The 15,865-nt window shown below is 38.9% G+C and overlaps 1 protein-coding gene across 5 annotated transcripts in view; it reads left to right on the top strand.

Annotated features, from left to right (window-relative positions):
• DIP2C (DIP2 acetate--CoA ligase C (putative)) overlaps positions 1–15,865 on the top strand; it is a 434,532-nt gene that overhangs the window by 248,099 nt on the left and 170,568 nt on the right. The gene's annotated exons all lie outside the window — the stretch shown is intronic.

The raw sequence follows: 15,865 nt of genomic DNA on the forward strand, positions 1-15,865 counted from the left end.
ATCTACCATAAGAATGTAAGGTCCGCAAAGAAAAGGATCTTTTTTTTTTGTCTATTCATGTATGCCAAGCATCTAAAATATTGCCTATTGAATAGTTTTTGAAGGAAGGAAGGAAGATGAGAGAGGATAGCACATTTGGGGAAAAGCAAGAAATTAGGTACAAGGGTCCAGATGTTAAGGTATCTTGTATACCACACTCGGGAATTTGGACTTTATCCTGAAGATGATAGGGTACCACTTGAAGATTTGGGGCAAAGGCATGATAGGAGCAGATTTAGGGTTTGAAGATGACTTTGGTAGCAGTGTGGAGTATGGATTAGAAGTGGATGGATTGGAAAGACCTTGAATGCCTGAGACTGATGTATGTTTAGGAGATGAGTCAGTGCCATTGCAATTTGAGGTATGTTTAGAAGATAATAGCAATAGAACCTTAAGACTGAGCTAATGTGGTGAGGGGGGTAAGAGAGGGAATTAGGAGTGAATCCTAGATGTCTAGGTTGTACAGCTGCAGAGATGATGGTCTCTGGTCCTGCCTTTAGAGAATTTAGGTTTCCGTTCGTAGGTTAAAGATGATGGAATTTGTCTCAGTATTCACTTACTATGTAGAGTATACTATGAAAAATCATGTAGACATTCCTTGAAGTGTCATGTAAGACATGGAAAATGTTATTCCATATATAGTATTTTAATTTTTAAAAATTGGCACTCCTCTCAATTTTGAATAAATAATGACTGCTTAATTTACATATGGAGCAGACATATCCAGAGGAGCTTTCCATATGCTTGTGAAATCTCTGTTGTGATTCTATAGAACATAACCAACACTGAGCAGCGCCCCCCCCGCCCCCCGCTCCCATATATCATGGCAGCCACCCTAAGGGAAAAGTAAAGAGGGCCTATGGACATTATTAGGGTTCATTTGGTAGTTTCACTTACCACCTTATTCTCTGCTATTTCCTTTTGTTAAAATAATCTAGTCATGAATTTTCTTAATTTAGACATTTCACTGATATGCTGTAAGTTACTTTCTCTTAGAGTGTATGCTCATATATCATTTTTTAAAATGTAGTACGAAATATTAAGAGCTTATTTCAGTCTATTGCCAGTGTACACATTTCAGGATTTTCTGGTTTATTTTCTCCTGAGCCAGCATGGAAGATTAAAGACACTCAGAAGAAAAAGTTTTGTGGCTCTCAGATTTTGCTTTCTAAAATTCTTTGACCACTTAACTTGCAGTCGAGTTACTTTGGTTACTTCAATGCCCAAATTATATCAGCCAAGAGTAATTCTTTTATCTCTTAGATAATTGACCTAATTAATCAATCTAGTCAACCATATAGCCTCAAATTTAATCTCTCCTGGCTATTTTTTTCCATTTCATTTCTAAATCCATGGCCTTACCTTGTAATTAATTGCTACTAAGAATTCTTTATAATAATGTGCACTGCTCTTCTTTTTTAAATAACTTTCTTTGGAAACTTAAATTTGATTTGGCAAGTGAATGAATGAATGAACAGGCATTTACTGTGTACCTATAAAATGTCAAACTCTATATTAGGCACTTTATTACTTTTACTTGGTAAAATCTAAATTAGAGCTTAAACATTTTCTAGCTATTTTTTAGCACCATTTTTCCCCCACCCACAACCCTAGAAAAGAAAACCTTGGGATTTGTGTTGTTTCCATTCCAACCAAGACCAACTATGACAAGAAGGAATATTAAAACTAATATGCAGCATATGATTTCCTAATTTGTTTAAAATGATTATTTTGTCTTTTAGTGAGCTTAGAAACAGCTTTAAAAACTACATCTCATACTTTGTGTGCATGCCTGGACAAGAGCAGCTGCCTTCTCTGTCGTCAGGCGCCCTGGTCCACCTGCACTCATCTCAGGTGGAATGTCACGGAGCCCTGTCTTCCTCTAGGACAGCAAACTCAAATAGAGCCCAGGGACCCCTGGGGGATTCTGAGATCCTTTCCGGGATGTCTGTGAGGTCGAACTATTTTCAGAATAACTCTAACACGTTATTTGCCTTTTTCATTCTCATTTCTTTCGTGAATGTCCAATAGATTTTTCCAAAGGCTGCCTGACATATGGTGATGTTATTGTCTGACAGCCAGTGGAATCTGTGATTGGGAAGTCTTGTGTTTTAAAAAGTTTTTCAGTTTACTTTCTAATACAGTAAATATCAAAGTATTAATCCCATGAGCAAAAGCTTTTAAAGGTTTTCAGCAACTTTTAATAGTTTAAAGCATTCTTTGGGTTAAAGAGTTTGAGAACCATTGCTATGAGACTTGTAAAAATGTAATTCTTTTTTAAAAAACTGAGAGATACTATGAACTAGAAACTTCTACATCTGAACCCATCTCTGAGGCTGATTTTATGCTGATGACAGTTTAAAGTCTGATTCATAGCAATGTTGAGTTTCTGGGAATAAGGACTTATACCCTAGTATTCATTCATTCAACAAATGTGCAAATAATTTTGTGTACTGAGCACTCTGCTATGCACTGTAGGTGAGACAAAAATACAGGAAATGCGGTGTTTGCTTCCAAAGAGTTTATTCACCCTACAGTAAGTTCTTCTTGACGCTAAAGTTTAATTTTCTAGATGAAAAGGTTTATCTTTCTCTAGTCAACTTGAATTTACTGATTTTAATGTGGTTCCTAGCTCTTTGTTCTCTCTGAACAACTCAGTTTTTTCATTTGTTTATCTGTTCTAGTATAAATGAGGAAATAACATACTTTCTTACTTACGTTAGAGTAATAGAGAAGAAAGCACTGAGTCAGACTGCACACGCAGCTCAATATTCCCAGTGAAGGATGGGCTCCATCTGTGCAGAGCCGCGCTGTCCAACGTGGTGGCCAGTGTCCACATTTAAATTAGTTAAAATTAAGTAAAATTTAAAATTCTGTTTTTGTGCTTCATTAGCCACATTTTAAGGCAAGTGGCTATATACTGGGCAGTGCACGTAGGAAAACCGCCCCCTACAACAAAAACTTCTCTTTTACAGTGCTGTTCTAGGCCAGAGTAATGGAATATTATTCAGTGCTAAAAAGAAATGAGCTATCAAGCCTTGAAAAGACATAGAGAAACCTTAAACACATATTACAAAGTATAAGAATCCAATCTGAAAAGTCTGCATCTTGTATGATTCCACCTATCCGACATTTTGGAAAAGACAAAACTATGGAGACAGTAAAAAGATCGGTGGTTGCCAGGTGCTCAGGGGAAGGAGGGATGAATAGGCTGAGCACAGAGGGTTTTTAGGGCAGTGAATCTGTCCAGTATGATACTGTAATGGTGGATACATGTCATCATACATTTGTCAAAACCCTTAGAATGTACAACACTGAGATTGAACCCTGATGTAAACTATGGGCTTTAGTTAATAATGTATTAATATTGCCTCATCAGTTGTAACAAATGTACCACACCAATGCAAGATGTTAATAATAGGGGAACTCTGTGTGTATATAGGTGAGGGGGTATATGGGAACACACTGTACTTTCCACTGAATTTTTCTGTAAACCTAAAATTTCCCTATAAAATAGTCTATTAATTTAAAAAAATGAAATAAGGGAGAATGATAAATTTTGGAGGATCAACAAAGACAAATAAGATTCTTGGAAAGTACTAATAACATTGAAAAACCTCCAATGAGAATGTTGAAGCAGAGAGAAGACAGAAATAATATAAGGAATTAAAAATGGGATATCACTACAGATATACACCAGAGGAAAAAGATAATCAGAGGACTATGAATAACCCTGTGACTGTAAATTTGTGAACTTCACTAAGTGGACAAATTCCTAATTTAAAAATTTAAGAAGAAATGGAAACCGTGAGTAATCCTGTGGCTGTTAAATAAATGGAAACAATAGGGGCCGGCCCTGTGGCGTAACAGTTAAGTGTGTGTGCTCCGCTGCTGGCTGCCTGGGTTCGGATCCCACGCACGCACCGGAACAACACTTGTCAGGCCATGCTGTGGTGGCGTCCCGTATAAAGTGGAGGAAAATGGGCACAGATGTTAGCTCAGGGCCAGTCTTCCTCAGCAAAAAGAGGAGGATTGGCATGGATGTTAGCTCAGGGCTAGTCTTCCTCACAAAAATAAATAAATAAATAAATAAATAAATAAATAAATGGAAACAGTAGCTAAAAACCTTCTCATAAAGAATACACTAGGCTCTCAGAGATTTTATGTTTAAGTCATACCCAACTTGCAAAAACTTAACCAGTCTGATTCTATACAAACAACTTCAGAGAACGGAAGGAGAGAGAAGACAGCCTTCCCGATTCGTTCTAGGACAGAGGCCTGTGTCAGTAATAGACAAGGACGGTAATGAGAAAGGGAATTGTCTACACAGAAACCCCGAAATCATCTATAGGTTAATTATTAGAAATAAGGAGGGTTTAGCATAATGGGTCGATATAATCTGAACAAACAAATTAATAATATTTCTATACACTAGCAACAAATGTAAAAATATAATTAGAAAAGTTCTGTGTACAATAGCAACAAAACTTTATAAGGGACCTAATGAAAATTCAAACAAAAGATGTGCAAGACTTTGCAAGACTTTTATGGCGAAAATTATAAAATTTTATATGAAAGACATCAAAGAGCACCAAAATGAATGGATACACTGTGATAATGGCCAGGAAATCACGATCCTGTAGAGTTCAGCTTCCCTAATCTACATTCAATTCTAATAAAAGTCCCCCCAGGGTCCTGTATGGAACTTAAGCTGATTGAAGAATTTAGGTGGCAGAACAGAGGGCTGAGAGGAGGCAAGATGCAAGAAAGAACAATGAGCCAGTGCAGACTGCCGTGGGTCAATCTGAAAGCATCATGCTACTAGAAAGAAACCAGACACAAAAGACTAATCTTACACAATTCATTTGTATGAAATTCTAGAAAGCGCAGAACAGTAGCAGCAGCTAGCATATTGGTACTTAACCGTGGTCTCCAAAACACATAGCAAACCCTGGTGTTTGTTCTAAACAGTCATCAGCCTAGAGCAGCCAGGATTTACTGAGCCCTCGCTTCGTATTGGGCGCTGTTCTACACGCTTTTTCTGTAACTCATGTAATGTCTCTGTCGCATGAGTCAGGGGTGTCTCACCACCTCGTTTCATGGGTGGACAAAGTTGTTGGCCTTTGTGTTTCTAATTAACTTTTGGTGTGTTTCCTGTGTACTTAGGTTATAGCTGTATAAAATTGTGTCCCCCTTATCATTCATTAAAGACAAAACCATTAGTTACAAGTGTTAAACCTGGAGTGAGTTTATAATGGAAAAGAAAGTAAAGATACTTTATGCCTAGAGCAGAGCCTGGCACAACAAAGGCATTCGATACATATTCATTTGGTGGTTGAATAGGGATGTTATTCATTCTTCAGTGAAAACAATTCTAAAGGCCAAAGACCAAGCAGTGACCCTGTGAGAGGTAGTGTGTCTGTGCAGCTACCAGTCATGTAAAACAAAAGAGACAGAGAGGGATGAAGAAAATTGATTGAGAAACTGGAAAAGAAGTGTGTGCATGTGAGTAGAAGTTCATCCTGGGTGTCTGATGTTGGCCGGCCTGACGTGACTTTCAGGGAGGCCAAGAACTTCTGAAAGGATTTAAAGAATAAGCAAGTCAGTGCTCTGCAGATGAAGCTTTGTCATACATCCTCAATAATCGGATGGATTTGGAGCGCTCACTGTTCTCCCAGGTCCACTCTCCGTGTCGCTTCTTGTCCAGACCTCTCCTGCCAACTCTGCCCCAAACTCACCCAGAGCCAGACACCCGTCTTCTGTACTCACTGGTCACATGCTCCTTGCAGGGCGTACTTGTTACATCCTGTCATCTTATTGGTTTACTGGTCTATATCCCCAAACAGTTCTGTGAGAGGGAGGGCCTATTGCACAGCAGGAGCTCAGAGAGTGATTGTTGAATGAATGAGTACAGTATCAGACCAGACCCCCCTTCCATGCACTGTCCTTCCCCCACCCCTGCATTCATGTAACTACATATTTTTCCTGGAGATTGAGAGATGACGGGGGATGGCCCTGAAACAGTGGGTAGATGAAAACCAGGTGGTTGGCGGTGGCTCTGGTTGCCCCTTCACACTCCACCTCTGATCAAGACAGTGCTCTCTGGAAGTGCACCGTCTTACCCTTCCTTCTCCTCTTGCCTTCCCTCTGTCTTCACTATTTTTACACAACTGCCTACACCTCTGCTTCTCTGTGCATAATGTACCCAAAGAACAAAAAACAGTACAACCACAAACCCTCATGGAATGGAGCATAGGTGGCCCCGATTGTGAGGCTAGAGGGTAGCAGTGGCAGCAGTCAGAACACAAGGAACTCGTCCCCATTTAGCCTTTCGATACAGTCTTGGTTTCTCCCTCACTTTGCTTTCTTCTCTTTGTCTTCTCTCTCAGACTTAGAGACTACATTAATAACGAGCAGTATCATATTAAGAGCTGACAGTGCCGTACAATGTTGACACCATCACGTGCCAGGCTCTTCCCTGAGCCCTTTCATGGATTGACTTCACTTAGTCCTTGTAGCCAACCCAATGGGCAGGTACTTGCATCATTCCTTTTTTTGCACATAAGGAAACTGAGGCACAGATGTGTTAGTAACCTGCCCAAAGTCACGTGGAAGAACTGGGATTTGAACCCAAGTAGTCTGCCTCTAGAACCGTAACCTTCACTGCTCCGCTACTATGAAATAAAGTGAGCTTGCTTGAAGAGAGCATTCTCTTCTCTTGATTTGTGGTTGTCTGTGAGGCTGTCCCCTCACTGTCCACATCTGTGGTATTAATTGTACGGTGTTGTGAGCTCTGTGAGAGGAGCAGGAGCTCCGGGAAGTGGACCGTGGTCTTGACTTCAGGAGGGAGACGTGAAGGGGCAAGCATCAATTTTTCTCAGAATCTAAACCCCTGGATATATACAGATAGACCCATTCTCTGAGGTGCTAAAGGTATTCTGATCACCGATACTTTTATGCTCCAGATATCCCATTGCTTGCTGTATTGCAGGATACTAGTTTCTTCCAGAGTGAATGAAAGTGCAATCTATATAAAGAAACCAAGAGGGAAGTGGAGTGTTCTGTTCAGTATATTAAGAACTTACAACTGTTCAAGGACCTTATTGAGACTTTTGACACTAGAGTCAAAAATGTGGAGTCTTGTGAAGAGGAAGGACTTCTGACCGAGTACACTTTGGGATTTACCTTCAGGAACAGACCAGAGGCTGCGGTGACCTGGCCCACCCCAGAGGTAGGCAGCGGTGGTGCCTTCTTCCCTGATGTTGCAGAGCACCGTTCATAGGTTTACCCATATCACAATATGTGCCTCCAGGAACACCAGATGGTGGTGGTGTCGCTCCGAGAATTCAGGCCATCAGTGTGTGAGGACGAAGTGGGAAACACCAACAATCTGATTCCTTTGGGCCTTTTCAGTTTATCAAACCTTCTGTGCCAAACCCAGTCCTTCAAAATATTAATAAAAGCAACTGTCATTAATGAATGCCTTCCCTGTGACAGGTAGCTAGTGGCTTGCTTTGTATATTTCATCTTAGGTAATTCTTACTGTGACTCTATGAGTTTCCATTTTACAGATGATCAGAGGCGTAGAGGGATTAAAAAATTATTATTCAGTATTTTACAGCTAGTAAGTGGCAGAACCAGGATTCTGATTCCAAAGACTTCAGCATTCTGTCATTTCCCCAGAACTATGGGAACATTTTGTATTGCTACATCCCTCTCAGCTTGTGGAACTAAGTGGAAAGAAAAACTTTGGAAGTTTCTCTGAGGAAACAGTAGTTGGAGAAATCGTCAGAAGTCAAAGAGTAGGGTCAGGTCCATCTTTCGGAGAGGAGACCAAGTGGATTTACAGATTCATCACCCACAGTGATTATTTTAGGAAGAGGTGTTTGCAGAAAATGGACATATACAAAGAATAGCTACATAATACTTGTGCTATGTTACTAGGCTTTTAATAAATTCTTCTATGAGGAGATAATCTTTTCTGTTTCTCCAGCACTGTATGACATAGTAAGTGGTTTATTATCATTTTCAATACTTTGTGAAATTCTGCTGAAGAAGTATCTCTTAGCGTGCCAATTTGTCTAACACTATAAATATAAGTAGTACCCAACAGATTCTTTAGGAGCAAGAGTGATCTGTTTATTCAATGCTACATGAAGCTGACCTTAAATATCTCCTTTCTTTTAATAGATGGATGCGTTTGGGGTGTTAAAATGAAAGACCTAAAGTGAATAAACCATAAACTGCTACAGTAGAGACAGAAAGGAGACAGACAGGAGAGATTTACTTAGTTTTGCTTAATATCTCAAAATGTGCTATTATTGGATTATTGCCTCCCAGCTCCAAATTCACCCTTCATTGCCTTCTCAGAGAAGAGTGGATCAGGGCCCTGATGTGTTTTTACTTTGCTGGCTGGCATGATGTTCACTTGCATCAGTGGAGGATGTGGAAGCGTTTTAGCAGAAGCAGTTTTACTTCTGGGTTCCTGTACACTTGCACGGCTGCTTCTCCAGCATGCAGCTCCTGCATTGTGTGCCAGCACAGCTTGCCCCAACACCCCCTTGGACAGTTTTGTAGGAATGCCTGTGGTGAGCGACCCCCTGCCCCCTGGAGGGTGGAGGTCAACACGTTCAGCTTCTGGGTACCACAGTACCTTGTGTTGTGCTATGAAAGCTTTCAAATCTCTGCCCTTCCTACCACATCCTTGCCGTGTTTACCCTCAGATGGCCCTCACTCCTGTCTAGTTCAGTGCTTCCTGGGTGTATCTGCTTCTTTCCTCTTTGCTTTGGTAAGATATTAATGCCACCTTGGAATCCCAAAATAAAATCATGTTCAGTTTACATGAAATTGCAAACTGCCACTTCCTAGCCTCTTCATGGGCAGCCTGGAATATCTTGGACCACTTTTTTGGTACTTGTCTCCATTGATACTTAGAAATTGTAGACAGTAACAGTTCTCTTCCCTATAAAACTAAATGTGCAGCTCTAGAGCCAGATTGCTTCCTCCTGCTGTGTACTTTTGTCTCTTTAAGTCTGTGTTTCAGACTGTCATTGGAATTCAGGACACTCAGTGTGACCAGCAGATCTCTGTGCTCTGGAAGCTCATTGCAGTGGCCGTGTCGCTCGAGTGTACCTCCACTCTTCCCTCCCTCTGCCCAACCCCCATACAAGTGGGAGATTTCCACTTCTCCTTACTTCCCTTTCACAGCCTCTCATCTAGTTCCTAATTCATGTGGCTGGGTAGAAACTGCATCCAGGACATTCATAATTAAGGTTTTGTGACAATCAAATGCCTCAGTGGATTTCCAGTGCTCACAGCTGCTGAACTTCATTCATAGACTCGTTTTGAGAAGTGATGCTGAGCTTCCAAGGGAAGGTTTGTTCTGTAGCAACCTACTTATCCATATTTTCTGAAAAGTTTTTAGTTTTATGAGCTCTTGTAGGATTGATCTGGGTTTTAGGCTAAGAACTATAAACTTATTCTCAGCTAAGACCCCTTTTCCAATCTTCTTACCTATTCACCCAGTACACCCCCCTTCCTTGCATCCAGGGCACTCAGAGCTGCCCAGGGGCTTCTCTGTGGCTCCGTACTGGTGTTGGTTCTCGCAAAAGATAGATTTTTTTTCATGTCACTTTGCCCTCTTGTGTAGTCTTATCCCTCTTGTCTCTCTTCTCTTGCCTGCAGGCTATCAGACACCTAGAAATCTCAACCAGTATCAATGTTGGCTGTTTTCTTTCCAGTAGGGAGCTAGGAGAGCACCCAGCCTTGTTGAGGAAAAAAGAGAAAAGCAAAGTTAGAAGAACCAGAAGAGTCACACAAGGATGGGGGTTTGTCTTCCCCTCACTAATCATCATGTTTGAAAACGTCTTTCCGAAAAGATCTGTCCATCTCATCATGGTTCTAAGGTGTTGGTGGTCTAACATTCCTCTTTGGTTTGGATATTTGGGATTGGAGTGAGGATAATTAAGCGTTGCAACAGCTTAACACGTGGAGGTAAATTCTGATCAAAATGTTTTATTCAATAGTGCAGAGACTGCTTTTTGCCGTAAATACGCTGCACACTCCAGAGGAAAATCTTCAGTACAGGGAAGTGAATCTCTTTCCACATCTTGGCCTTGTTTGGATTGGATTAGCATGTTCTCCAGGGGTCTTCAGTGGTAACACCATGGGTGCCATTTGAGGAGGGGGAGTCATCCTGTTATTTTACTTAACATAGTAGTCGACATGTAGTCTCATGGAATCTTCAGAGTTCTATTTGTAGATATTTTTAAACCTTTATTATGCCATTGTTTTGTGGTTAAAATAGAACATAGAGTTGCCTTTTTTAAAATAATTAGTTTGAAGTTTAGTTACTTCGTTAGTTTATGTATTGGTCAGTTTTGCTGTACAGTAAACAGTCCGACGTCTTAGTGACGTACAACAACAAATATTTATTTCTTACTCCTGGCCAGCTGGAGGTAAACTCTTTTTTCATTCTGGGGCATGCTGGTCTCTTTGTGGTTGAACATATTCTTCTTTTACTATTTTCTCTCAATTTTGTGAAAAAAATTTAGCAGACGTGTGTGTGGTGCTAGCAATTTTAAAATGTCTTTTTTCTTTGTGGAAAAAATCCACATTTCTTTAAAATGTCCATTTCCTATTTATCCATCTTTTCTAAAATGAATGTTTTATGTTAATATAATTTTTATGTGATTGCAAAAGTAGTCCTCAAAGCAAAAAAACCCAGCAAATATCAAAAACAATGAACACAAAACAATACCTTGTAATTTCATCATCCTTAAATGACTATTCTTAATATTTTGGTATAGTTTATTCAGTTTTTTAAAATAAAATTATTTTTAACAGAAATAGACAGTAACACAATAATAGTAGGGGACTGTAACACTCCACTTACACCAACGGATAGATCATCCAAACAGAAGATCAATAAGGAAACATTGGCCTTAAACGACACACTAGAACAGATGGACCTAGTAGATATATACAGAGCATTCCATCCAAAAACCGAAGAATACATGTTCTTTTCAAATGCACATGGAACATTCTCCAGGATTGATCACATATTAGGCCACAAAACAAGTCTCCATAAATTTAAGAAGATTGAAATAATACCAAGCATCTTTTCTGACCACAACGGTATGAAACTAGAAATCAACTATAGGAAGAAAATCAGAAAAGCCACAAATACATGGAGATTAAACAAAATGCTACTGAACAACGACTGGGTTAACGAAGAAATCAAAGAAGAAAACAAAAATACCTGGAGACAAATGAAAATGAAAATACGACATGCCAGAATTTATGGGATACAGCAAAAGCGGTTCTAAGAGGGAAGTTTATAGCGATACAGGCCTATCTCAACAAACAAGAAAAATCTCAAATAAACAATCTAACAATGCACCTAAAGGAACTGGAAAAAGAAGAACAAACAAAGCCCAAAATCAGTAGAAGAAGGGAAATAATAAAAATCACAGCAGAAATAAATGAAATAGAGACCAAAAAAACAATAGAAAAAATTAATAAAACCAAGAGCTGGTTCTTTGAAAAGATCAACAAAATTGACAAACCTTTAGCTAGACTCACCAAGAAAAAAAGAGAGAAGGCACAAATAAGTAAAATCAGAAATGAAAGAGGAGAGGTTACAACAGATGCCTCAGAAATACAAAAGATTATAAGAGAATACTATGAAAAGCTATATGCCAACCAATTCGACAATCTGGAAGAAATGGATAAATTCTTAGAATCATACAACCTTCCAAAACTGGATCAAGAAGAAGTAGAGAATTTGAATAGACCAATCACCAGTAAGGAGATCGAAACAGTAATCAAAAACCTCCCCAAAAATAAAAGTCCAGGACCAGACGGCTTCCCTGGTGAATTCTACCAAACATTCAAAGAAGACTTAATACCTATCCTTCTCAAACTCTTCCAACAAATTGAGGAGGGGGAAGCTCCTAACTCATTCTACGAGCTGACATTACCCTGATACCAAAACCAGACAAGGACAACACAAAAAAAGAAAATTACAGGCCAATATCACTGATGAACATCGATGCGAAAATCCTCAACAAAATACTAGCAAATCGCATACAACAATACGTTAAAAAGATTATACACCATGGTCAAGTGGGATTTATTCCAGGTATGCAGGGATGGTTTAACGTTCGCAAATCAATCAACGTAATACACCACATTAATAAAATGAAGAACAAAAATCACATGATCATCTCAATAGATGCAGAGAAAGCATTTGACAAGATACAGCATCCATTTATGATAAAAACTCTGAATAAAATGGGGATAGAAGGAAAGTACCTCAACATAATAAAGACCATATATGAGAAACCCACAGCTAATATCATCCTCAATGGTGAAAAACTGAAAGCTATCCCTCTAAGACCAGGAACCAGACAAGGATGCCCACTGTCACCACTCCTATTTAACATAGTATTGGAAGTCCTAGCCAGAGCAATCAGGCAAGAGAAAGAAATAAAAGGGATCCAAATTGGAAAGGAAGAAGTGAAACTGTCACTATTTGCAGATGACATGATTTTATATATAGAAAACCCTAAAGAATCCACCAGAAAACTTGTAGAAGTAATAAACGAATATGATAAAGTTGCAGGATACAAAATCAACATACAAAAATCAGTTGCATTTCTGTACACTAACAACGAAGTAGCAGAAAGAGAAATTCAGAATACCATCCCATTTACAATTGCAACAAAAAGAATAAAATACCTAGGAATAAACTTAACCAAAGAGGTGAAAGATCTGTACACCGAAAACTATAAAACATTTCTGAAAGAAACTGAAGAAGACACAAAGAAATGGAAAGATATTCCATGCTCTTGGATTGGAAGAATTAACATAGTTAAGATGTCCATACTTCCTAAAGCCATCTATAGATTCAATGCAATCCCTATCAAAGTTCCAACAACATTTTTCACAGAAATAGAACAAAGAATCCAAAAATTTATATGGAACAACAAAAGACCCCGAATAGCTAAAGGAATCCTGAGAAAAAAGAACAAAGCTGGAGGTCTCACACTCCCTGATTTCAAAATATACTACAAAGCTATAGTAACCAAAACAGCATGGTACTGGCACAAAAACCGACACACAGATCAATGGAATAGAATCGAAAGCCCAGAAATAAACCCACACATCTGTGGACAGCTAATCTTTGACAAAGGAGCCAAGAACATACAATGGGGAAAAGAAAGTCTCTTCAACAAATGGTGTTGGGAAAACTAGATAGCCACATGCAAAAAAATGAAAGTAGACCCTTACCTTACACCATGCACAAAAATTAACTCCAAATGGATTAAAGACTTGAATGTAAGACCTGAAACTATGAAACTTCTAGAAGAAAACATAGGCAGTACGCTCTTCCACATCGGTCTTAGCAACATCTTTTCAAACACCACATCTGACCGGGCAAGAGAAACAATAGAAAAAATAAACAAATGGGACTACATCAAACTAAAAAGCTTCTGCACAGCAAAGGAAACCATCAACAAAACGAAAAGACAACCTAACAATTGGGAGAAGATATTTGCAAACCATACATCTGATAAGGGCTTAATCTCCAAAATATATAAAGAACTCATGCATCTCAACAACAAAAAAACTACCAACCCAATTAAAAAATGGGCAAAAGACCTGAACAGACATTTCTCCAAAGAAGATATACAGATGGCCAACAGACACATGAAAAGATGTTCAAAATCACTAACTATCAGGGAAATGCAAATCAAAACTACAATGAGATATCACCTCACGCCCGTCAGAATGGCTATAATTAACAAGACAGGAAACAATATGTGTTGGAGAGGATGTGGAGAGAAGGGAACTCTCATACACTGCTGGTGGGAGTGCAAACTGGTGCAGCCACTATGGAAAACAGTATGGAGATTCCTCAAAAAATCAAGGAAAAAGAACTACCATATGATCCAGCTATTCCACTTTTGGGTATTTATCCAAAGAACTTGAAAACACCAATTTGCAAAGGTACATGCACCCCTGTGTTCATTGCAGCGTTATTCACAATAGCCAAGACTTGGAAGCAACCTAAACGCCCATCAAGGGACGAATGGATAAAGAAGATGTGGTATATATACACAATGGAATACTACTCAGCCATAAGAAACGATGAAATCCAGCCATTTGTGACAACATGGATGGACATTGAGGGTATAATGCAAAGTGAAATAAGTCAGAGGGAGAAGGTCAAATACCGTATGATTTCCTTCATTAAGTAGTAGATAATAACAACAATAAACAAACACATAGGGACAGAGATTAGATTGGTGGTTACCAGAGGGGAAGGGGGGAGGGAGGAGGGTGAAAGGGATAATTCGGTACATGTGTGGTGATGGGTTGTAATTAGTATTTTGGTGGTGAACATGATGTAGTCCATGCAGAAATTGAAGTACAATGATGTACACCTGAAATTTTTACAATGTTATAAACCAATGTTACTGCAATAAACAAAAAATTTATTAAAAAAAAAATAAAATAAAATAAAATTATTTTTAACACAAGCATTTTAATTATATTGACCAAATCATGATCAGATAGGAAATATGAAGAAAATGAGAAGAATACCAATTTGGAGGCAAAAAGAAGACCATATGTAAAGAGGAGGCAAACCATCTCTATAAGAACTTTAAGAAAAGCTGGGTATCAGTTGTCATGGTAGTAGTTTTTCTGTTTTAAACATGAGACATCAAATTACTATTCTGGGCACTAAGGACAAAGGTTAATACACTGTGTGTGTGTGTTGTTGTTGTTGTGAGTGCCATGTAAACCCCAAGTGTACCTCCTCCCTTTTAGTAGACCAAGCACAGTTTTCAGGGTTGTCACTGTTGTTTTGGTTACTTTCCTAAAAACTGGTCTTTTGGAGGAATGTGCTGAAAAGAGATTGGGAGGTAAATCTGAAGTAGATTGAAATCATCAGTTCAGGCCTGGAAGGAAGTTTCTCTGCTCTGGGTGTGTGTCCCTGTTCCTAATGTGATACAGAAGGAACATGAGAGGGAAAGTTGGCTGCTTTCACTAGCCACCATCCACGGGCAGAGGTGAGGAGGAATGCCTGTCAGTGCTGCGGACTGGAGGGCAAGACTGCTGGCCACCGCCTGAGCACTCCGCTGGCTCTATTTAGTAGACGCAGTTTGTTTTGGCCACCGAAATTTGATTGCATTTTCATAGAAATTTTAGAGATATCCTGTCAATTTCTACAAAAGCTCCGCTGTGGTTAAAAATAGAACAGAGTTGCCTTTTTGAAAAGAATTAGTTTGATAGATCATTAAATATAACTCCTATATCTTATGGATGAGGATCTACAGAAGTTTAATGATTTGCCCAAGGTTAGTGTGTATGCTGACTTTTTTTTTCAAGTGGCAGTTGCTGGTATGCCAGAAGGTGTCAGAAAATAAAAGTAATGCGGCTACTTCGTACCTCTCTCATCTCATCACTAATTCCACATTTCATTTTTGAATCAGGTGAACAGATCCCAGGTTTGTGTAAGAATCAATTGAATAGCTGTTGACTGATTTGCATCTCATTGGCTATTTACTAATCAGAGGAAGAAATTTTTTTAAAAACCTGGATCAATCAAGTGGAATATTACATTAAATTTTTTCCCATAAGTTTAACTTGTAATTAGAAAACTTGTAACTGAAAATAGTTTTCTTAAAGCAACTGAGTTTGAGACATGGAGTCATAGCAAAAGTCTGTAGGTAGACTTCAGTTTTAACAAGTTCTTCAGCAGTGTAACTTAAAACTGTTGTTTGAAGACAAAAAAAAATGAATCCCCTAATTTGTG

The sequence above is a fragment of the Ceratotherium simum genome, chromosome 32, assembly GCF_057802395.1.
Source record: "Ceratotherium simum simum isolate JZ-2026a chromosome 32, ASM5780239v1, whole genome shotgun sequence".
Classification (NCBI taxonomy): Eukaryota; Metazoa; Chordata; class Mammalia; order Perissodactyla; family Rhinocerotidae; genus Ceratotherium; species Ceratotherium simum.